The sequence below is a fragment of the Myotis myotis genome, unplaced genomic scaffold (assembly GCF_014108235.1).
Source record: "Myotis myotis isolate mMyoMyo1 unplaced genomic scaffold, mMyoMyo1.p scaffold_m19_p_7, whole genome shotgun sequence".
NCBI classification, from domain to species: domain Eukaryota; kingdom Metazoa; phylum Chordata; class Mammalia; order Chiroptera; family Vespertilionidae; genus Myotis; species Myotis myotis.
The window spans coordinates 31,886,144-31,910,180 of NW_023416379.1; the positions used below are offsets into that span (position 1 = coordinate 31,886,144).

At 38.6% G+C, this 24,037-nt stretch overlaps 1 long non-coding RNA gene across 2 annotated transcripts in view; it reads right to left on the reverse strand.

Annotated features, from left to right (window-relative positions):
- The window catches only part of LOC118659860, a 15,711-nt gene extending 124 nt beyond the window's left edge, over positions 1-15,587 (reverse strand). Inside the window, exons 1-4 of one of the 2 annotated variants that reach the window (XR_004968727.1) lie at positions 15,467-15,587; positions 9,194-9,371; positions 2,065-2,118; positions 1-72 (exon numbers count right to left, since the gene is read on the reverse strand). The exon at positions 1-72 is cut by the window's left edge and continues 124 nt beyond it. This is a non-coding gene — a long non-coding RNA (uncharacterized LOC118659860). Of the gene's footprint in view, positions 73-2,064; positions 2,119-9,193; positions 9,372-15,442 lie in introns of both variants that reach the window. The other variant, XR_004968728.1, reaches the window with a different exon arrangement.
- Positions 15,588-24,037: the final 8,450 nt, after the last annotated feature.

The window sequence follows — 24,037 nt, forward strand, 5'->3', positions numbered from 1 at the left end:
ACTAACAGGCTTCTGGCTGGTAGTCTCAATCGGAACCTGTTGCAATAGTTCAGTGTACAAGTGGTCAAGAGGCTGTTAAGGAAAGGAAGCAGGCTTATAAATAATTGCTTACAGACTCTGTATGATGAAACCTTAAGAGAAGCAGAATGATAGGTTACAAACCTTTTTAACTGAAGATGAAAAAATTGAAAATATTCTATGTATTGTATGAAGGAAACCTTGGTATATTTGACTTTAAAATATTTCTCTATATGGACCAAGTAAGGGTAAAGTCGGAAGAAAAGGAAAAGAACTGTGCAACATGGGCTGAAGGATTGGACAAACAGAATGCCAAAGGCATGAGACAGACTTTGAGGAATAATAGGAGAGGGGGAATAAATGGTAATTTTTCACAAAGAGCAATAATGAGTACTTTGAATTCTTATCATCTCTTCCCCTTCAGTGCCAGTTGACTGATGATGCAGAAATACAAAACTACTGTGGAGACACTTCTCCTAGCTTGCGTAAGAAACAACCTCAAGAACAATGTATATCTAGGATGTTTGCTACTAATTTGGAACTCATGTGAGGAAATATTCCTTCAGTAATATCAGTAACCCCATTCAAACCATAAAATGTAACAATGAGCGCACTGAGCATTCTACATTTCCATAATCACTTTGGATATCCCTCATTGTTCCAACTATGTCTCAGGTTGTAAATTATAATAATGAAGCTGAGGACCTGGCATGGTAAATATCTTCCAGGTGAACCCAGAGCTTAATAACTAGGGGTTTGAGTATGTGACTGCACAAATCCTGACAGTGCATAAGACAAAACAAACAAACAAAAAAACAGAGCACAAAGGAGTTTGTATGTATCATGGATAAAGAAAAACATTTTAAAGACTCAGTCCAAAGCAGATTTGGTTACTAAATTCTGTATAACACAATTCTTGGTGAACACATTTCTACTCATGATAAAAATATCAGCAGTCCATTAGAGAGACACATTTGCTCATTACTTATTCAGCAGACATGACCAAATTAGTGTCTGTTCTTGTGATAACTCTGTTTGATGGATCCTGTTTATTAAAGAATCAATGATTTCATCCTTAGAGAGAGAAGGATTTGCAATATTGCCTTGGAAAATTTCTTCTATTTATGTTGCTAACATTTTGATCTTCTCTGGAATAGTACACATTGACCATGGTATGAAAATATTTCTTCATGTCATTTTATAGTGTGAACAGTACCCAGAATTTGGAAAATATGCTATTTTACATGAAAGTTGATGAATTTGATTGAGAGCACATAGACAAGGAAGGGCCAGAATTGTGTGCCCCAAGGTTTTAATCTGCCCCTTCGTTCTTTTGCTCTGGATAATGCATGGCATTCATCCCTTGACTCCTCATAGTTACACACCAGTAAGAAATGTAAAGCCACCCTCTGAAATTCCCTTTACAAGTTTTAATAATGGTTTTGATTCTATTACTCTTTTAAAACAATGTTTTTGTTCAAGTGTCACAAAGTCAAATGTCTACAGGAGCCAGGCAGGTAAGATACACAAATGAAGTAGAATGAGTGAGTTGTTATCAAAGGTAAGGGACCCTCAGCCCCAATGTCTGGGGGATACAGATATCAGGGACTGTGGGAAACTGGAGACACAGACCCAATGTAAGGTTCCAGTGTCCTGAGAGAGAGCAGAGATTCAGATTTTGCATATAAGCCTTCTAAATTTCATTGTATTTATTTTGGTAACTAATTATAATGTAAAACATTGTCCAGGCCAAAACCACAGACCAAACCCAGCATGTCTTGTGGCCTGTGTCTCGCCTGAGGGACAGCTCACTTCCTTTTCGTATTGCCAGATTGAGCTGCTGCTTGGATTGGCTTCTAGTGTATCAGCGATCAATCACATTAAGGAAAGTGCAAGAATGTTTCGGTAATGCCAACGTACATGAAACTGGCCTCTCCAGAAGGCTACTGGGCAGGACAACTAACTTGAAATTGAGAGTTATGTTGTATACTAGAACACAGGCTCTGGGGAAGTTGCCTGGGTTTGAATTCAGGCTTTTTCACTTACCAGCTATGTGACCTTGTTCAAGAAATGTAATTTCTTCATGGCTCAGTTTCACATCTATAAAATGGAGATAATGACAGAATTTATTATTCATGTGTTGACTATGTATAGAGTACTTACAATAATATCTAAGCTGGTACTGTCTTAGATATTTGCTATTATTATTCACAAATCAGAGTGTTGGGGGAAAGTAACAAACTTACATGTCTGTCTCACAGTTGACAGCTATGGATACCATAAGTGGCCTCAGAAAACTTTCCTGTTCAGACAAACAGGTGGGAGCATCAGGCTTCCTGTGGTAAATTTCCACTATTTTGTCCTTAGCACCAGATGCCATCGCTTTTTTAAAATGTCATAATTGCATATTTTAATGAGTGGAGTGTATACAACAAATTTTTTGAAATACTAAAAATACTAGCAATTAATAGTATGGCTATTTTTTTTATTTTCCTTTCTTTGAAGATCAACCACTTGAAAGTCAGGGACATTCTGTTCCAGTGTTGCAAGGCAGAGAAATCAAAGGACTTTTTTTCCTCCTTTCTGGGTTAGTGAAGCATGGAACTTATTGACAGATGCTCAAGCTTGATATACGTTGCCCTGATATTTCATTCCAGTTTGTTTCCACATTCAATGATTCTGGAGGTTTTTATTTTTTAAAAGGTACCCAAAAGTCTTTTCTCAAATATGATGGGTGGACCACATGCATCAAAATCATGTGAGGTCTATGAAAATTACATATTCCCAAGCTCACCCCAGACCTACTGGATGGGGAGGGGATTTAGAATTTGGGTACATGCAGTTTTAATATACAATTCAGGATTTGTCATAAACAGAATTTGAGAACCACTGACATATAGGATCTGTTAGTGTATTAATACAAGTAGAATTATTGAAACAGGAAAAATATTCCTACTTTATTTATTCATAAATCAATATACTTCAAAATCTCAAACTGGCATGGTTAATCTGCTTTAAGAAATAGTTGCGTACAAGTCCTTATAAACATAACCAATGGACATAAGACACTGGGGGTTAGGGGAGGCCAGGGGATTGTCAAAGGTGAGGGAAAAAAAAGGACACATATGTAATACCCTTTGTAATACTTTAAGCAATAAAACAATAAAAAAATAAAAAAATAAAATAAAATAAAAAGAAATAGTTGCCTTATAAATTCTAAATGTGCTTTCCCATGAGTGCACTCAGTAATTTTCCTTTTTTTTACTTTAAATATTTACAGTTTATTATGTTCAATTGTATGTCAATAGAGCTGTTCAAAAACTGTATTGGAAAGCAAAAATAACAAAATAAATAAACTGTTTAAATAATATATAAACTAACATTAGTTTTTGCTTTATTTTTATTTTCTTATTGAATTTATTAGGGTGGCAGTGGTTAATAATATTATATAGGTTTCAAGTGTACAATTCTATAATATGTCACCTGTATATTGTATTAATGATTTTTCATAGAGTCACTTTTTCATCTGCCTTTGAACCCTGGGGAGGGAGCCAAGAATGAGTCTTACTCAAAAGTTAGTGAAAGCACTTAGCTTATATTAGGCGCGAGGTGTTGTGTTTTGCAGCACTTAAAACAGAAGTTCAGCTAGCATTTAATCCTGTTGTGCTTCTGAAAAGAGACTACACCTATGGGGCTAAAGCATTTCAAACCCAATGGATGGCTTGGGAACTATCATCTGTAAATAATTTGCTTCATACCATTTTTCCTTTTAAATTACACTTTATCCTAAAAAGAAAAATCATAATTAAAATTAAACACTAATATAGGGTAGAATTTAAATTATACATAAAATTTAGAAACATGACAATTTTTAAAATGCATTACATCAGGAAATGGCATTTCAAATATGGAAGATCCACAGACAAACTTCTAGAATTCTAACTTAAGTTTGGCGCCATTCCTCATCCTGCAGCCACTGTTTCCCATCAGCATCATTCAGTACACACCTAACACTCTATGTATTATGTGTGTGAATTTGGGTGTTGATGTTGTTGTTGTTTTGAGATTCTATTTTAAGACAAATAAATATCTGTTTAAATTTAAAACAATAATCATTGTTTTAAGCAAAATAAGCCAGTCAGTGAAAGACAAATACCATATGGTCTCACTTATATGTGGAATCTAATGAACAAAATAAACTGATGAACAAAATAGAACCATAGGCATGGATACATGGTACAGATTGACAGATGTCAGAGTAGAGGTGGGTGGGGCAGATGGAATGAAAGAAGGTGAAGAAATAGCTAGATAACTTATATGCATAACCCATTGACACAGTCAACAGTGTGGTGAGGGCCAGAGGGAGGGTAGAGCAGGTCTCGGTGGAGGTGGGCAAAGGGGAGAGAAATGGGGGACATCTGTAATAATGTCAGCAATAAAAAAATATATTTTTTTAATGATTGGTAAATCCCCAAAGAGGCATGCCCAATGTTTTATTACAAAAGAGCTATTTATCCTTGTTATCTGAAAATGAATATAATATTACATTGCTATTATACTGTTATGGTAAAATGTCTCTGCTTACTACATGTCTATTATGCATCGTTCATTAGTGTTATTGCCACATTAAACTGTAGTTGTTTTGTTGATGACAGCTACTCCTTTTAGTCAACTATATACTCTACTACTCATGATATTTACATCTTATAGAAAATTATGAATGTATTCAGAAAAATAGTCAAAATTAATTTAACAAAAATCTAGAAAGGTAAAGTTAAAATTCTTCTTGAATGGTTGTCACCAGTTTAATTAAGATAATGAATATCTATAAAGTTGTGTTTATTATGCATAAAGTTTTCACTACTTTTTCTGTGTATTTATTGTATATTGACATATAAAGATATATCCATTCTAATATTGTCATATGTTTTATTCACCATTATATTAGGATATAGACTGGATTTCAATGATAGCTTTCTGCAAATATTTATGAAAATATCATAAGTAAACTAGGTAGGTCTGGTGAAATGCTTCCTAAATTTGTACTAGATTGGTTCTACAATGCTTCATTAAGACATAGGTTGAAAACAATTATATGTAAACTATGTTGGGAAATGAGGGGCAGAGAAATGCCATCTGATTGGCTGACATTTAGTAGGCATTAATGACCACTAATAACCCACCTCCCAGGAGACAAATTCAAGGAACCATGTCCTTCTATATCTGAAGTGTTAGGTAAATGCAAAGAGTTGACTTGCTGTGAAACTCTACACCTGGGACCACATTTCTACACCTGGTCAACTTCACACTTCTTATCAGTAACCTCTTTCTCCAAAGTTTATTCTGGGTCAAAGATTAGAACTAATCTTTACTTCTATACTTAACATTCTTTGGACCCTTATTTTATAGGTGAGAAAACTAAGAGCCTGTGCTCTTAATAATTGTAGCATATAATTGGAAACATCTTTCTTTCTTTTTGTTTCTTCCTTTCTTTCTTTGGTAAATAATTTAATTTATTAATCTTTTACATTTAGTTGGAATTCTTCTTTTTGGTAAAAATATTTGCATTACACATAGATACACACTACCATATTGTAGGTAAGTAACTTAACATGTTTCTCTTAAGTTCCAAATGTAAATATTTGTATCTTTCTGGGAATGGGAAGCATCCTTTCTTATGTAGAAAAAAACTAGTGACTGGTAGTATAATATCTTGGACTTAGGAATCACTCTAGTCACTTAGTCAATATTCTACTTCAGAATATTAATACGATTATTGTATATAAACCCTTACTTTTTCAAAGTGAACATTTGATTATTCTAACTCCAAAGTAAGCAGGCTCAAATTGATTACATTTATTTAAATATTTAATATTAGAAGTGTTTAAGTCTTTATTTATAAGTTTGGTGAAGTTTTTATAACCAGAAATACACTAAAAACTTAACTCTTGTTTATATCAGTCAATGGTAAAATTGATGTTGTGATATGTCATTTCACTTAAAGTCCCAGTTTCAAAGAATGAAATTAAGTGAAAATTTACTGTATAACCAAAGGATCACACTCCAAGGAAGAAATGAGGCACTTTCATTTTGTACATATTGAATTGAGAGTGCTTGTGTTGGGCATCCACATGGAAATGTTCAGATGACAACTGGATGTTTGCATTGTATCCTTATCACTGGCATAGAATTGGTACCTCTCTGTTATGTAGACACATATGAGAGAACCATGCAACCTGAAGAGGGAAGTGGGCCTGGCAGCTCAGTCAGCCTTCTCCCAGACTGATGCTGGTCCTGCACCAACATGAGCATAGTTTCCTCTGCTGTAAGTAAAATCTAAGGCATCATCCCTTTGCTCTTGTGCTGCTTTTCTGGAAAATGCTGGAAGGATATAGTATGTCTTCTCTCTGATCAGGATTATGTTTAGCTAGTGTCTTTGTGCATGCAAATGACACAAATGAAGCTAATATGCACTCATTCAATTAAAAACATCCAATTAAGAAAAACAAATAAACCATTAGCTATCTTGAGATACTAGCATTAAAAATTATTACTAATATAACTGGATACAGCTCTCTGGTAGGCATTCCATAAAAATCATTAAACTCTGTCCATCATATAAGAGATTTTAGAGAACAGAAGTTCAATTATTAATGGCCAACAGACGTAAGCAACTGCTCAGGGCTAAAGTATTCAACATGAACAAATATATGAATATGAAAGTATGTAATTTGAGGAATGTTGAGCTTAGAGAGTTGTACATGGAGACAAACTAAAATATAGAGAAGCAGTCATCTCCCTTTCAAACCACCAAGAAAACTCAATGAGGACACAAAATTTTAGCTGTGTAGAATGATGAGCTTAAATATTTGGGGACAGAAGAATTTTCATATAAAAGAATCAGCCCAGAATGGTTTGTAGGAAGGACTAGGATCATCTGATAAAAGGAGAACTGTGTAAGTTTTCTTGGGGAGAGATACTATGCATATTCTAGAATTAAAAATGCCTTTCTATTTCAAGTGAGAGAAATAAGTTGTGTAAGAAGAGGAATTCCTGAACAACAAGGAAATTATTTTCATCCAAATATCCTTAGTGGTGAAAAAATAAAAGGGACTGAAAAGTATCCAGGACATTTTCAGTACTACAGTATTTCTGCCAGAAATTGTTGGTACAGTAAACATGTTTATAACTACAACTGAACAACCTTCACCATGAGTAACTACAGGGCAGAACAGGTTTTGCAAACTTTAGCTTGTAAATAGAAATTTACCAGGCTGGAATTATTTTATTACCTGTAAAAATTAATAATAATGTTTATTTTAAAAGACCATCTAAATAAAGTCAGTGATTTTTTATTATTATACAAGTCAGAAAAAAAAATATACAATTGTGACTTAGAATTGAGTACATTTTTAATCTTCCTCAATCTGACCTGAGAGGGAATCATTTCTCAGATGCCATTATATGACAAATGATAATAATAATAATAGCAATAACAGGACAACTTTTACTGAGCTCATACTATGTGCAAGGCATTGTTCTAATGTTTTGATGTACTAAGTTACCTAAACCTCACAATTCCCTTTGAGGGGGTACCTTATGTGTTTGAAGAAGTCAGTACTACCTACAGTTTTAGGCCCTGGGACTTTTCTGGTAAATATTATTTAATGTGTGTTGAGTATTAACAGGGAGCAGGGCACACTATAAGAACTTCATATCTTAAATTCAGATACTCAAAAAGAAATTTAAGGGGGCATTCTCAAATAGTTATATTAATTGAATTTTAAAGATTTTTAATGAGGAGGAGAAAATTTGGCAGATGGAGAGTAAGGAAATTTTAGAGCTGAGTTAAATTTGACTTAGAAGAAAACAGGAAAAAGGATATTGAGGGACCTGGGGAAAATCTGGTAGAGGATAGGGACTAATCTTTAAAATAAAGCCATGACAAACACAATAAAGTCAAACACTCCCGTGTTTTATGATTTTATAACTTGGGTTTTCACAAGGGCAGTGTGGTGCTGAAAAAAGGGTTCTGGAAAGAGTCCAAGAAGCTGAGTTTTCACCTTTGCTCTGCTATTTATTGGCTGTGTTGGCTACAAGTCTCTCTTCTTCCCTGAGCTTTTTTCTCTCAATCCTAAAATAAGACCAATGATATGTAGGTGTTGTTGTGAATATTAGTTAGATAATGTGCTTTTAAAACTGTAAAATGCTATACAAATGAAAGATTTTCAGGTTGTTACTGAACATTATTCTTTCTTTTCTTGATCCTTTGTCTTGTTGGCATAACAAAGTATCTTGCCATCAGGTTAGGATCCAGTGATGCTGAGCTTTTGAAATTCTTAAGTAGAAAGGCAAGTTAGATGACCCAGAGAGAAAGTGTTTCTGCGCCTGATGCAGGACTGAATTTCTGAACCCATATTTCATCAACCATATGCTCAGATTACCAAGTCCTAAGTCAATAGACTCTTTCAGTCAGCTCAGCCCATCTCCGCCAGTCATGGAATCTATCCTTGCAAGGTCCTGGGCAAGGAATAAGACTGAACTTGAAATTAAACACAACCTAACAACAGACCATGCAAATGACCAGCTTAATAAATCTATATTGTGGAAAGAGATTGTGTGTTTTCTGATCCCAGTATCTAAATCTTGAAGAAGTTTAGGTGCTGGCTGTTAGGTTAACTGAACGTTACTCTGTATATCATAGAGTCCAATCCCCCTCCTCACCACCCTGTCCCCGTGAACTCAGTTGTATGGGAGGGTAGGTATGGCATAAAGCCAAGTGCAGGGGAAACAGAGGGGTCATTCTGTGTCTTTTAGTTAGAGTGGTGATGGCTGGAGTCAGTAAAATATATAAGTTGTACCCAAGGTAATGCAAGGCTAGAACCAGGGGTAACAGTAGAGAATCACATAATGACCCCATTGGGGCCAGAACTAAAGCCTGAGCCATGGTCCAGAATGAAAGGACAGAGTGACTGAGCCAATGAGGGTGGGCTATGACAGCTGGTGGGAAACCAGCCTAACAGAATTTTCAGTGTGCTGTGCTGACACTCAGAATAGGTGTATTAAAAGAGGCTACAATAAAAGATGATATAACTAAAGTGCATATAAATATATATTCCTTTTTCTAAAATTTTAATAAATACCACTACATATAAATGTTTCAATAAATAATTACTCAATTATTGATAATGGGGCCATCAGCACTAGGCACCATTGTGGCAACATCACCATGACCACTGGATAGGATGCTGAACCTTCAGATTGTTATGATCAGTTGAGTTTTCTCATTGTTTGCATTGTGAGCAGTCAAGAGTCCATGCCACATTTTCAAAATTGCTGATTTAGAAAAGTCACTAAAAAAAAAAAAAAAAAATAAAAAGTTAATGCCAAAAAAGGAAAATCAGAAAGTTCTGTGGGGTGGGAGTGGCGGGGGAGGGGGGTGGTCAATCGGGAGAAAAAGGAGACATAGGTAATACTTTAAACAATAAAAAAGGAAGTATGTTATGTTTAGTTTATTCTTGATATTTGTGCATTTAATCTGAAGAACTGTGGTCAACAATAAATATGTTTTCTCTTAACATCTTTTTCTTTTATTATAAATAGATTTCTAAACAGATTATCAGTTTGTCATTTTTAACAATCATGTTTTGTGTTTTATCTTTTAATTTTAAGAAAAATTAAGTGGCATATTATTTGCATTACTATAAGGAAAAGCAATTCCAATGATAACCACAATACATTTTATTATTTTGTAGGTGTAAAAATTAAAGTAATTAGTTTTCTATCTGGGCCAATTGAATTGTGAATGGATTAATTATTATAAAATAAAAGTAAAATAATATAAATATTAATTAAACACCCAAATGCTGTTCTATGATCATTTGCCAAAACTCAGTAATTTTCATAATTCTCTTAATTAACAGTAATATTTTTGGATATAGTATTGAAGTTAGTGTAAATTATTTTTCATTAAAAAAATCAAGTTTTTTTAAAAAAGAAAGTCAGAGATAATAAGATAGTAGGAGGAATGAAATCAACTAAAAACTTTGACTAGTGAAATGAAGTCAAATAGGATGAGCACCTGAGAAAAAATATAACTGACCCTTAGAGACTGGTTAATTAAACCTAGGAGGAAAGGCAAAATCGAGGTGAGTCAATGGAATATTTACTATTGATGCTGCTTACAACTTTCAGTATCTTGAAATTTTCATTGATAATTTCGATCCTTAAGTTCTAATCATCTCCACAAGGTTGCAAACTAATATAAAAATTTGACAAAAAGTTTTAAGCAATACTACAAGCAATAACTTTTTAAAAAATGCAATGAGAGACAGAAATTGGAATGCAGAAAATAAATAATGTTCATCTTCATAAATTCTGAGATTTATTCGTAACTACCCCTGTCTTAGGTAAAATGAGAGGGGAAGATGAAAGGCCTGGCCAGGTGGATCACTTCAGTTCTTCAGCGGAGCATAGGTTCAGAGTTGCTATGTGGAGGAGCTAGGCTGTCATATAAAGGTTACTGCACTGTCAGTGAAGGGGGTATCTTCAATTATTTATGTCAGAGGGTCTTGGCCTGTTATCGAAAAGGAGTATGTTATTATGTAGCTGACAGAAGTCCTGGCTTTAGCTTTAACCCATGACTTTGGATCATCTAGGTGTCAATGTTATTTCCCCCTTAAAGGGAGAGAAACAGTGACATTTTTCAAAGTGTGGAGAAAAGAATTACACCGAATGTGTATAAACAATTCTTAGGATTTTTATGGTATTATTTAAAATAAAATCAATTACTTCCTTCTTTCTAGAGTGTATAAAAACTTATGCCAAGATAATAATAATAATATTAGAAGGATGTGGAATATAATATAATATGGCAGGATAAGAAAATATATTAATTAGCATGATTTTTCTCTCACTCACCATCCACCCCTCCTACCATGCTTCTGCTGCTAGGCTCAGAGAGGTGGGTCCCTGTTTGGCCCACTGGAAGATTATAAAACCTTTACTGCTAATCAAACGAGACATCTTAATTTTTAAGCTTAAATTTTAAAAAGAAAGGTTTAAGAGGCAGAAAAAAGGGGTCAGGGAGGACAAAAGAATTCTGTCTGTTTTTCCTGTCCTCCCCATAGAGATATGAGAAGGGAAGAAAGGAAGAGAAAAGTTAGAGGCAGGTATAAGTGTGGAGACCCCTATGCCTTCTGCCTCCTTTTCCAGTGGAGTGTAGAGTTGGGGAAGAGCACCCCATAAACACATCTATCTCTTCAAGTGTCTTCTTTCTCCTTCTGACCCCTAAAGTGTGATAATCCAAAAGCAGAGAATCTGTGCCTTCTGTTCCAGGGGAGGTCAGAGGAAATGTCAAGCTTCCCAGGAAAGAAAGCACACTCCCCGATTCAGTTGTTGCAACTAGTCAAGTACAAACATAGCATGGCGGTAGGCAGGAGAGGGCTGCAAAGGCCCTTGCCCCTGGTTTGGGTCCTACAACTGGACAAAGGGCTATCATATTTGAAGGATATGGCATGGGCATTCCCCACTAGAAACCTGTTGAGTCTATGGCTACATCTCAGCCAATTGTCACCTGCAGGAAGTTGAGTTATCTTCCCAAGACCATCTCTTTGTCCTCTGAAGGACTGTGATTTACAACCTGTGCTGAGGACCTAGCAAGTCCAACCAAGGCTAAGAAGCTAATACTTCTTCATGGCCCACACTGTGAGAAAGGGACAGAATGCGAACATCTCGAAAGGACTGAGGTGAAAACCTGAGAAAGCCCTGAGCCTATGTGATGTGACAAGACCAATTTTCTACATCAACTTAAAAAAAAAATGTAGTGCAAGAGCAACCATAGACAATACGTTATGGACTGAGCATGGCTGTGTTACAATGAAACTTGATTTAGAAAAAACAGGCAGTGAGCAGGATTTGGCCAACCCCTGGCCAGACTGCTCTTTCCTTACATTTGATCCCCATATATAATCATGTCCCTGCCTAATTGTCACAAACAGCACCTTATCAATGTGGCCTTCCTCGACTTTCCCCATAAAATAGGAGCAATTTTAACCTCTCCTCGCCCTCATCCCTGCCCCCCACATATTCACAATCAGTCACTTCCCATCCCCACTCCAGTGCCCTACTCAGCCTTATTTTTCTTCATAGCAGCATTACCTGACACACGATACATTTATTTGTAAGGGATTTTGTTTCTTTGCTGTGTCCTTGGGGCATAGAACAGTGATTCAGATTGAATGAATCAACGGGCTCTGGGCCAAGAAGGCAAGAGGTCCTTCTGGCTTCTAGTAAAAAAAGCCAGTATAACCCATTAGCAAGTCACTTAACCACTAATATTATAAATGTCTATTTGTAAAATGGGGAAAAATAAGATATGCTATAGATTGCAAATCAAATGATAAATGTAAAATAACAACCACAAAACCTATAAAAATAGAAATATAAGTTTTGTTTTTTCTTGTTGTACCCTAATCTCTTTTAGAAAAATGTAAGTACTTTATAAATCAAAGAACTTTTACTTACTCAAAGTTCTAAATGACTTCTTTATGGTAACTTTCTACATTTCAAACTGTATATACAGGAAAAAAAATGGAAAATTTCAGGAATCATTTAAAGATTCAATCTAATTGATTTTTCCCTTTTCCCAACCATCCCTTAATAATCTAAGCATTCACTGCAGAGATCACATAGAGGCCATCCTTTGGGCCTCCATTTTATAATTTAAGAACTAAAAGTTGTTAAATTTTATTTAATTAAATCTAGAGTTGTATCATCCACCAACCTGTTTCTGTCAATAATTTGATTTGTAAGCTATGACTTATATTTATAAGACATTTATTTTTTTTATTTTTTTTAATATATTTTATTGATTTTTTACAGAGAGGAAGGGAGAAGGATAGAGAGTCAGAAACATCAATGAGAGAGAAACATTGATCAGCTGCCTCCTGCACACCCCCTACTGGGGATGTGCCTGCAACCAAGGTACATGCCCTTGACCGGAATCGAACCTGGGACCCTTTAGTCCGCAGGCCGACGCTCTATCCACTGAGCCAAACCGGTTAGGGCTATTTATAAGACATTTAAAATGGAAAGCTTGGAGGCCAGAATATTATTATTTAATGTTTTCAACTTCTATTCCCTTGTACATTAATTCCAATATTTGCTTTTATTAATTCTAAAGTGATCAAGTTTCAGAGAAGCACAAAGCTCTAATTAACTGCAAACCCTCATCTCCCACAGAAAGTGTGGCCTCTCCAAACATAGTGGAATGAGCATTTCTTATACCTGGACAAAGGGCTATCATATTGGAAGGATATGGCATGGGCGGAGAACTGGAGTGTTATTTGCCAGGAGAGTAGCTTTAGGGGTCAGAGAACCTGGAATTAGGGAGTAGAGTAATCAAAAAATGAACTCCAAAACAATTCCAGCAGAGTAAGGCCCATTTTGCCTGCTACCCCTGAGCATGAATTGTTTTGTTCAATTAGCAAACATAGGATCTGAGATTTTCTTGGCTGCTGTACAACTCAGATTGCTGCTGTAGTGGCAGCCAAATAATTATCCAGGAGCTATAGTTTACAATTGGAAGTGAATAATTTACTATAGACATTAAATTTTAGATGCCTTTAGGATATCCAAGTGGAGTTGTCAAAGAGGCATCTATATATATATATATATATATATATATATATATATATATATATATATATATATAAGCCTAAGCAACCATTATGACTGAAAGACCAGAATGACCAGAATGCCTGGAACAACCGGTTGACCAGTTGCTATGACACACACTGACCACCAGGGGGAAGACCCTCGAGCTGCCCCTTGGTGGTCAGTGTGCTCCCACAGCCACCCTCCCGTAGCTGGCTGGCAGCGTCGGCAGCTGTTCCTTCCGCACCTGGCCCAGCGACCATAGCCTCCTCTCCCAACCCCACTGGGGCCGGCCTTGGGCTGGGCTGGGGAACCGGAGTGGGTGGTGGCAGACGTGGCCCCTTTCCCAGGGGGGGGCAAGGGCGGGCTCCCTCCTTGGGGCCAGCAGCCAACCTCCCATGCCCTGCCCCTCCCCCCAGCTGACAGGCCCCAATCAGCCTGGCCCTGATCCACCCTGATGGCTGGACAGGCCTAAGAACCCCACCCGTACACAAATTCATGCACTGGGGCTCTAGCATATGAATAAAACCTGAAAGGTATGAAAAGACATATAAATTTGGGAGTCATCAAGGATTAGATAACTCTTAAGTCACAAGAGTAGAATAAGATCACCTAGAGAGTGGCTATAGACATGAGACAATGATTTGAAAGCTACCATTTAATTTCAATATATGTGGGGTAGGGAAAAAGTAGGTTTATAGTTACTTGTATGGAAAATACAATAATTAATAATACAAGAATAAACTCTGTTTTGTGCACTCACACTGTAAATCTACGTTTACCCACCCCTGTGTATGACAGATTTTAAACTACGAACTTTATACTCTTTGTCTCTAATCTTACAACATTCTACTTAAGGTATTTATTCACCAATTTTACACATAAGGAAATAAAAAATTAAGCATTAAATGACTTGTCTGATGCTACTTAGCTAGTGACAGAGTGCAAGTATGCCTGCCGCAGTGGTCTGAGGCTTGTCTGTTCTGCCATGACAAAAGAAGTAGAAATACAAAAAATGCAAACATCAGCTCTGCATATTTGAATATTAAGAAGGCAGTAGAATTATCCCAGGAGGCTGCATGGTAGCACTAACATGATCATTGGGTGGGGACCTCTGCTCTAAGTTTCATCTACACTACAGTGAGGTGCCTCTTGAAGGAAACCACTAGGCTGGTGAACCATGATAATGCTATCATGGAACTTCCTCCTCGATTTCCTGAATTTAACAAACTCTCTCATCATGAATAAGCAGAACGTTTATAGTTGAAGAGCAGATGAAGAAGCAGCCACTGCAGAGGAATTTATGCATCAATGTCATGCATTTTAGGCCAACGAAGATTACTAAAGAGTAGATGATCCTATAGGACACTGGACAACCCTTTATTAAATCCCAGGAAATGAACCTCATGACTGAAAGTTGAATATGAATCATTTCAAACAGCACTGAGACAGACAATATTACTCAGCAATAGATGGGACCCACAATGCCACTAAAATCCATTTAGTGTCGCATTCACCTTCATAAATGTATTGGTTCTAAGTAAGTGTTTTGGTTGACTGATAGTCTCACATTACCTTGTTTCCAGTGGCTTCTCAAAAAGGCAGTCATGCCAACTGCCAAACAAAGAGCAATGAGGATAAGGAAAAGCCTGGTACCTTCCTTCCCTTTCTTTCTATGGGCCTGGGCTGAAAGGAATAATCACTTATTTTTTCACTACAAAGTCAAAGGGGCACATCACTCCATGCTGGAGAGTGAGTAGGTACTTACCTGGATGTGAGAAACTCCACTTACCCCATTCATGAAGCCACACCTTGAAGTTACAGCCTGATTACGGTTATGAGGAAACCAAGGAAGGGAAGTTGTATTTGGGGCCTGTTGAACAAGATTGTCTTGGTGGAAATATTTGGGTCATGCTGGTCTGGATGAAACCTAGTGGGAGTGGTTGGAGGTTTTGGATGAATAATAGGGAATTGAGTGATTCCAGGGTCTTTCCTCATCCTTCTTCTATGTTTCCCAAACCCAGGGGATGCTTCCATGGAAGCTCATCCTCTGAGACAAGGTACCATGATGATGAGTACATACCCAATGGGAGAGTGTTGCTATGGAGAGTTTGAAATGGAATATGATAATAATCCTTAGGAGAATAAAAGGATGCGCTTGGCATTAGTCTGGTCACTCCTTTTAGGGATTTTGCTTCCTTATCACTATATTGCCATCTTTTAAAGTGCCACAACCAAGTTGTATCATGTTTATATTCCCCACAACACCCACTGTGTCACACTGTGGGCACAGAGCAAACGTTTGTGGAATGGAATGCTAAAGGTCACCCTGCTGGCCGATCAACAAAAGCACCAGGATTCAGGGTCTGATGCTCTGTTTTGGAAACTGCACTAATCTTGCACTTTTCTTCTGCTTCTCCCTTTTTTGTTGTTGTTGTTAATACTTTCCGGAGGATATTTTTCCATTGATTTTTAGGGAGAGTGGAATGGAGGTGTGTGTGTGTGTGGGGGGGGAGGCGGTGGACAGAGGGGAGGGGGGAGGGAGAGACATCGACTGGTTGCCTCCCACATGCAACCTGACCAGGGCCAGGGATTAAGCCTGCAACTAAAGTATGTGCCTTTGCCTAGAATTAAACCTGGGACACTTCAGTCTGTGGTCCAATGCTCTATCCACTGGGCAAAACTGGCTAGGGCATTTTTCCCTCCCTTTCTTGATAGACTTTAGTCATTTTGCATCTCCAACATCATGATTATTATCTCTCTGGGAGTATTTATGGGCCAGGAAAAACTGGAAGTAACTACTATAATCTACATAGTCACATTCTTCTTCCCTTCTTTGTGAAGAATATTCTTTGTGCTTCCGACATATTCATCTCCTTTTTATCTTATTAGCTGAGTGTCAGATAGAAGGGAGTAGATGATGTTATATAAGCATATAGATAAGAGAATGACTGGGAGGTTTGAGGAAGGGGGATTTGGAGTCAGTGATCAGGGCTGGGCTTTCTAAAGAGAGTGATGGAGTTATTGGAAAAACTGATGAGAGGTGGGGAAAAGTGGGGTGAGGGGATTTTTAAATAGGTGAAGAGAAATATGGGGAAGTGTTTCTATGCTCAGTGTTTTATCTTCCTTTAAATTATCTTAAAAATAACTCAGAAAATATCTAAATTGATCTCCCAGGCTTTGAGAGCTAGGGGTGTGTGTGTGTGTGTGTGTGTGTGTGTGTGTGTGTGTGTAATTGTGTTGAGAATAAAAAGGCTCAGTTTTATTGGGGTATAGTCCATATATTTTATATTGGCTTTACTAACGTTTTGGTTTACTAACATGTTGGTAAGTTACTTAATAGAGATTTTATCATTAAAAATTGCATACCAAAAGGAACTTAGTTTGTGCCATTGGTCATAAAACCAGAAACAGTGCAGTGGTCACTGTAGGTAGAATTGAAACTATGGGTGTGTGAAAATAGAATAACAGAGTTACATAAAAAGAGCAGATGACAAGGCCAGAGGTTACCCTGAAAGTTGAACATGTTTGACTCAGAGCTGGTGGGAAGGAGATACTACAATTACAGGTTTATAAGTTGCTGTTGGACTAAGTATATGTTTGCTAAAACACAGTCAAAGAACCCATTCTGAGTTTAAAACAAAATACTTGGTCCTATTTTGAGAAACACCATCCTTGTATTGAGACTATCCTTACCTACCTTCTACATAAAACCTCTGAGACTTAATTAGTATCCCTTGCATGTTTTCATTGTTAGTATTATTATCTTGGCTCTGATGGGTCCTTGGGGAGAGGATTACTCCCCACCGTCCTTACCTTAAAGTCTTTGTTTTGATTCTTTTTAATTTCTCAGGTAGTAGTCTTTAGGTTGACCAGAAAAAAAAAAAAAAAAGAGTTGGCATCAAACGTTCTACAACCAGATGACTTAGAGATGTGGCCCACCTCGGTGTCAAACCTCAGCGCCTCAGATGGAAGGTAATGTGTCCTCTTAGTCAGCTGTGATTGACACTATCTCACTGGGTTCCCATGTCAAGCAACTCTCTCTGAGGGAAAAAAAAAATCAGTTTTTATTGGTTATTGATGTGTGTTTTAATTAAAAAAAAAAAAAAAAAAAAAGCTTGGCCTGGCAATTCGCTCAGAAACACACTCAATATGCTTGACCTGCCCTAAGGTAATACTTTTTAGAAGTATTCTGATCCAAATTTATTCTCTTTCTCTTTTTGAGGAAGAGGGATGGGTAGTTAGTTGAAGGAAGAGAACAGGCTGGTAGAATAGAAAGAAGCCCAGAGGGTGGAGACTGAAACAAAATAGTAACTTTAACTGCTTTGCAAAGCTTATTCATTAATCACAAAATATTAATTGTGAGTAATTGGATAAAGTACACACTTTGTCACTAGCTCTTCAGTTCACGGATCAAATTATGAGGAGTTTTTTGAAAAGAAAAGGTGAACTTTTGGTAAAGTTCTCAAAATGTTTACAACAATATTTAAATTCTAAAATAGAATACCTAAATTAAAAATACTGGGGCCCTAACCGGTTTGGCTCAGTGAATAGAGCATCGGCCTTCGGTCTGAAAGGTTCCCAGGTTCAATTCTGGTCAGGGGCATGTACCTTGGTTGCAGGCACATCCCCAGTAGGGGGTGTGCAGGAGGCAGCTGATCAATGTTTCTCTCTCATTGATGTTTCTAACTCTCTATCCCTCTCCCCTCCTCTCTGTAAAAAATCAATAAAATATATTTTAAAAAAATACTGGGGACATTCTTCCTTACCTCAAATATTGTTCCCATTGTAGAAATAACATTTGAAACATATGAGAATATATTTAGAAACTCCTGATTGCCCAGATTCTAATTTTTAAGAATTTGACAATATTTTTCTCATTTTTCAACATTAATGCCTCATATTTTGCATTTAAGTCTTCATTTGGTTCACTTGATGTTTTTGTTTTTTGTTTTTTTGCAGTTTTGGAATTTTCTCTTCACTTGAACGTGCTGATTTTTGCCTAGACATTTCTGTATATGGTTTAATAATACTTTTCACATACTATTAAAGAGTGACAGATGTAATCCATGGAATAAGAAAGGCTCACTAATATCTGCCTAATCTGTTTTTCTAGAAAGGCCAGAGCTTGACAAAGAAGATCACAATGTAGTGGATCCTGCTTGTTCCCAGACAAGGCTTGTTTGTTTAGCTGATGATATTTGTCAAGTCCACTCAGGTACAAATGGTTACTGGAAATTATCCAGGAGTCATAAATGTGAAAAGTAAATGGCAACACCACCCTTCTAAGTGCTCACGCCAAAAACGGAGGCCTCATCTTGCCTCTTTCTCTCATACACCCAATATGGTCAGCAAATCCTTTTGGCTTTATCATTAGAATATAATCCAGAATCAGACCTTTTCTCATCACAACAATTACTTTTAATCATTCCAGACTAAACCACAAATTCTTTGTTAGATGTTGCAGTAGCTACTTAACATTGGGGGAGAATTGTGAGTAGAAGATAAATATGGCAATGAAAGATGGCTACAAAATCTCTACATTTCTTTACATTCTGGGGCAGGCTGTGTCTAAATTTATAAGAATATTTGATTGGAAGAACCAGGAACCCACTCAAACTTGTTTACACAGAGAAGGAGAAAAAGTGTAGACAGAATAAGAACTAGGAACTGGAGATTAGGAATAGAGACTCTACTCTTCCCCTCCTTAGAGTCACTTCTTTGTAATTTGAGTCTATTTCATTCTCCTGTGACCCATCAAAATATGAGCGTTCTCTGCTTCAGTCCCAGCTCCATATGATCTCCTGGTTCAGACAAATTATCACCTTTATGATTCAATTCCATATCCCCAGAGGAATATGATCTCTTGCCTTGGCTTACTTCAGGTGTCTGCCTCTGATCCATTCAGTCTGGATCAGGACACATGGTCACCTGCTCAAAAATATGGTTGCCCAGGCCCCAACATTTCAGCAGGACCTAGGATACCCATTTAGAAAACAACCCTGAACTAGGCAAACTAATTAATATCTCTGCTGCAATTTATAAATAATTTAAATTCAATATGCTGTTAAAAGGTGTAGTGAATCAATTATTGTTATGTAGACATCCGTCAGGACTCAATAAACTACAGTTAATTCTATATAAATGAATGCTAGTAAGTGAGATAGTTGGTCTACCTTTCAGAAAGTTTTTTGCCAATCATATAATTTACCTTCTAGAAAGTTTTTGGCCAATAATATAATTTCTCATTAAAATATGTATTTTTAGTTTCCACTTTACTCCTCTCAATCAGCATCCAGCTGCCCCTGGGACCAATAACAGAGCCTTAGTTTGACTGGTAGCCTTTATTTCTAACTCAAGGATATGTTTTCATTGATTCTAAAGACAGGGAGGGGAAGAGGGTGAGGGAGAGGGAGAGAGAAACATGGTTTCCATCTGTTGTCTCATGCCCAAGCCCTGACTGAGGATAAAACCCCTCAAGCCAGGTATGTGCCCTGACCAGGAATGGAACCTGTGACTTTTCGGTGCACAGGATGGCATTCTAACCACTGAGCCAAATACCAGGGAAGCCTGGTAGCCTTTAAATGAGATAATGAGAATTGGCAGATTCAGAAATGTATGAATTCTCTGTCCTAGAATTTTGGCCTTCCAATGTCAAATAATTTAATGAGCTGCCTTTCTACTTGTATGTTGATTCTTTTATTTTCTTTTTGCTTTTTAATTTTCATTGTATTAACTGAGTAATGTTTAGAGCTGAATGTAATATAGATAACTATAATTTGCCAGTGTATATTTTATATAATCATCTACTGATCCATTCATCAGTTAGCAGGTAAGAAAAAATTATATTTGGGAGAATGCCACATGCTCAAAGGCAGAAAGCTATTGTGTTGCTAGGAATCAACAGATTGATTCACTCATTAAACAGAACAAACAAACAAAAAAGGTAAAATGTTGTTGAGAGGTTACTATAGGTTAAAATTCTCTGCTTTGGGCTCAATTTTAAAATGAGTAATATAAATTGTTAAATTCTTAATAATTTCACTATAAGCTTAAAATTTCTAATTAATTGTAATTTAATTTCTTAAATTTTTTTATCTTAATTTAAAAATCAGTGGCCAATTGAAATTGACTTACAAGAAATGTAATGAATTTGAGGGTCCATTATTTTATCTTTGCTATCATAAAAGCAGATATTTTGGGTCATTGTTGGTTTTTTGTTTTGTTTTTCTTTAAATTTTTAAAAAATAATTATTATTGAAAGTATTACATATGTTCCCCTTTTCCCCCATTGACCCCCTCCAGCCCTACCCCCACCTTCAACCCCAGGCCTTCACCACCCTATTGTCTGTATCCATGGGTTGGGGGCATTGTTATTTTTATACCTGATAGAATTCTGGTCTCTTGGAGAGGATGGATTGCAAACTCACAAAGCTAATTTACATTGGCAGACATTCTCCATGCTCATCTTAAATTCCATGTGTCCTCTAGGAACCAAAGTTTTGGGAATGTCAGAATGAGTTTATAATCTGATGAGGTATGGAAATAAAAACAAAAATTATAAAGTAAAAAATGGAGAACTGGCTTAAAGAAGATCTCTTCAAGTTCCTTTCACCTCATGTACCCTGATATTAGAATGGGAAAACTGACATTTTTAGGTATCCACAGAGTGCTAAACAATGTAGTGCAAACTTTATAATTGTTTTCCAGTTTGTTTTCACAAAACTTTAGGTCCTAGAGTCTAGGAAGAAGATAGTATTAATCTCATTTTACACTTGAGGAACCTAGCCCTTCAGAAAAGTAAGGGATTTGCCCAAGGTTGCACATATTACCAAGGCCTGGATTGAAATTCATGTCTGGCAGACAACAGAGCCCCGGAATTTTCCACTACACCACCACAAGGCCTCTCAGCAAGAAGCTGTCCCTTCTCCAAAGAGATTTATAATCCGATGATGACAAATTCCCCAACAGATTTATTTTCAACTTAGATGATAAGGTGGATCATAAAAATCTGTGGGGGAAGTAAGTGATCTCTCTGTTTTGAAATTTTCCCCTATGGAGGCATTAGCATTTTAAAAAAATACTCTCTAAGCTACTTCTGATAACCTCCCCACCTGCCTCCCAATGCTCTTCTCCCTCCTCTTCACCTGGTCAACTCCTACTCATCTGGACACAACTATGGTAAATACCACCATTTCCAGGACTTCTCTGGCTGGTTAAATTACCCTTTCACTCCTCATGCATGATTCCATCAATGAATTCATCACATTGTTTTATGATTACTTATTTATGTGAGGTTTCCCCCCTTTTAGACTGTGGTGAGCTTGTTGAAAGCAAGGATTCTTCTGAGCCGCCTTCAGTACCTAGCACAAGGTCTCATACAATAAAATGTTTCAGAGCACTAAATTAGTAAATAAAAAATTCAGAAACACTTGTAAGTAGTTTAAGAAAAATCATCAAGTTTGTTTTATTGTTCTTTGCACTTAGTGAATTAACTGAGTAATTCAATAAATATTAAGCCACAATACAATTTTTATAGGTCCCAAGTGTGAGACTTCGTCCATGAATGCGGAAGCCCCAAAGAAAACTACATTTCCCGAAATCCCTGGGCCCGAGTCGTAGTTGGTTTGCTGACTGCTGTTGAAAGCCTGCCGCATCAACCAATACTGGGATGAGAATTTCCCTGAACGGTGCGGAATTCGGCCAATCAGAAAGAAGAGGGCGGGCACTTCTGAATTGGGTTCGGAAAACCGAGGAGCTCTGCTGTTGCTCCTCGCTGGACCCTTGGGGGCGTGGAAGTCAGGAATCCGGAAGAGTGTCCTTCCTCGCAACCCCTACCCCACGAAATAGAATTAGTCTTTATGAGCTTCTACATTCTTCCTAATCAAATACCTCTGCTTCCCATCTACCTTTCTTGTTGAACGCACTCTCTGGGAGGGTACTTGCAGCTTGAATCTCTCTCTACGTTTTCAAACTCGAACCAGACATTTGTCTCTAAGCATCCAGGCGAGATTGTGTGTGAGAAGCAGCAGAAAGATCTGAGCGAAAACTTCATCTTTCCCTCCTTGCCCTTGCAAGAGTGAGGAGAGAAGCTGCTGGGGATTACTTAACGAATAATCAGTGTTAAAGGCGACGGAAGGTTCTGAAATGAGTGACAGCGCGTTGTTGACTTGCACCCTCACTCCCGCCCCCATCCACACCCACCCTTGCGTGCAGACTGGATCCAGGGGTGGCGACGTGTCACAGGTCGCGGCAGACACCCAGCCCTGGAGCGGTTCCCCTTCGGTAGTTTATTCCATTCTAGCAGCTACCTGCTATGGCCCCGCTTTAATCCCACCGACAATTTCGGGAAAGAATTTATCCCCCCCTCTCCCCCCTTTAGGTTTATCTCCTTTCCTAGTACATTTAAAAGTCTGTCATCCTCTTGCCACATAGCCGTTGTCAAGTCGCTCTGTTTCAAATAACCAAATCCAAATCAATTCAACACAAAGACCATCAATAAAGCAACAACAATAATATTGCAGCCAGCAGCCGAGAGCGTGTGCCTCTTTAAAGGGGGAGAGCTTAAACCCCGCGTTAAAGACCGAATTTGAAAGAAAGGTGTCCTGCTGCTTTTTAGTCGTCAACATTTTTACTACCCCAGCTGCAGGGGCAGCAGCTGCATACTCCAGCAGGGCGGCCGGGGCGGGGAGATTGAGCTGTGGTCTGGGATTTTCGCGGAGGATAATTTAAGCCCCAGCTCCACTCCCGCGGGGGTGGGGGTGCGGGGGGCGTGCGCATGCTCAGCAGCCCCGCTCCGCGGAGGCCCAGCTGCCGCCGCCGCCGGCGCTGTACCCGCGGCGCCGCTGCTGCTCGGCGGGCGTTGGTGCCGTGTGCCGAGCCGCCCAGTCGGGCGAGAGGGAGCGGCCGGGCGGGAGCGCGGGCGGCACGGGCGCCGGTGGCCGGCAGCCGGGCTCCGAAGGAGCGAGGGCGGGACGGTCCAGTGGCGGACGGGCGAGGCGGAGCGAGGCGGAGAGCGCGGGGACCCACCCCGGGCGCCCTGCGGGCGATGCCGGGCGGGCAGCGGCGCTGAGCGGCGGGGAGGCCGAGCGGCTGCTGCGGACGGAGAGCCGGCGACCCCCGGGAGGCGGAGCGGCGGCCGGAGCGAGTGGCAGCGCCGAGGGACCGCGGGCCGGGGCGGGCGAGGAGCGGGGGCCGCGGGCCATGGACGCGGCGGCGGCGGCGGGGGCGAGCCGGGGCGGCGGCGCGGCGCAGGGTCCGCCCGCGGCCAGGTGAGGCCGGCAGAGCGCTCGGGGCGCCGCCGCCACTGCGGAGCCGCCGGGCCGCGGGGCGAGGCGGCGGCGGCGGCCTCGGAGGAAGAGGG